The sequence below is a fragment of the Mustela putorius genome, unplaced genomic scaffold, assembly GCF_011764305.1.
Source record: "Mustela putorius furo isolate JIRA1106 unplaced genomic scaffold, ASM1176430v1.1 tig00000224_pilon_pilon_pilon, whole genome shotgun sequence".
In the NCBI taxonomy this organism is placed as follows: Eukaryota; Metazoa; Chordata; class Mammalia; order Carnivora; family Mustelidae; genus Mustela; species Mustela putorius.
Window position 1 is genome coordinate 22,046,494 of NW_025421321.1, and position 1,016 is coordinate 22,047,509.

Consider the following 1,016-nt stretch of genomic DNA (forward strand, 5'->3'; position numbering starts at 1 on the left):
AACTGAAGCTTATTGCTTAGGAGCTAACAGCTTTCAATTTGACATATTTTTGGATGAGAATTTATATATATATATATATATATATACTTGCCTGCTTTTAAAGTTATAAAATGGATATCATTCGGGGTTTTCCTTAATGATTGCAGGAATTATGAAGCTTTCTCTTTTTATTCTCTGTGTTACTAGCATTTTCTTTGATTCTTACTTGTTTCCCTCTGCTCCCCTTCTTTTTGTCAGTGGCCCAGATGCCTGTGGCAAGCTTTGTTGGTGTCCTGCTTTTAATTAGGTATGACTTAGGAAAACAGTTTGACACACTAATTGTAGTTGCATATTAAAGTAATACAGACAATAATATGAAAACACTGAGGTCAGCATTAGGTGGCTAATAAAGATGAACAAGATAAACTTAAGTTATCCTACGTATCCTATTGAATACCAAAGGATATCCAAACTATCCTTTGGATGATGCTATGATTTTTTTTTTCTACACCTTAATTTCAACATGTTTTTATTCTCCTACATGGTATTTAGTTTTATCATTAATGAATTTTTAATTAAATGGAATAAAGGAGGAGAAGAAATCAATGATTGTAACTAAAATGATAAATGCTGTTACAGTGATTTGGTCTGGAAGAGGCTTGAATACAGGAACTTCAAACTTTGCATTAGATATTCACTTGTTGGGATTGCTATCTAGTACTCTTGTTTGTTCACTTAGTTTTCTTGTTGCCTCTTGGCTATATTCCAGAGTATTCAAGTTGCCAAAACTGATTTTTGGATAAATAACATGTCAGTCCCTAGACTATTCAAACCAATACATTTTCTTGTTCTATTATCAAACTTTGTTTTATTTTATATGGTTCACCTATGATGTTCTGGAATTATATCTTTCTTTGCCCTCAAACACAACCTTAAATTATTTTATTAAAGTAACTTTACAAAAATGCATGCAGGAGACAAACCTAGGTATCTAAGTCCTTAAAGAACTCCAGGGGTGAGACTATTTAATTCTATAA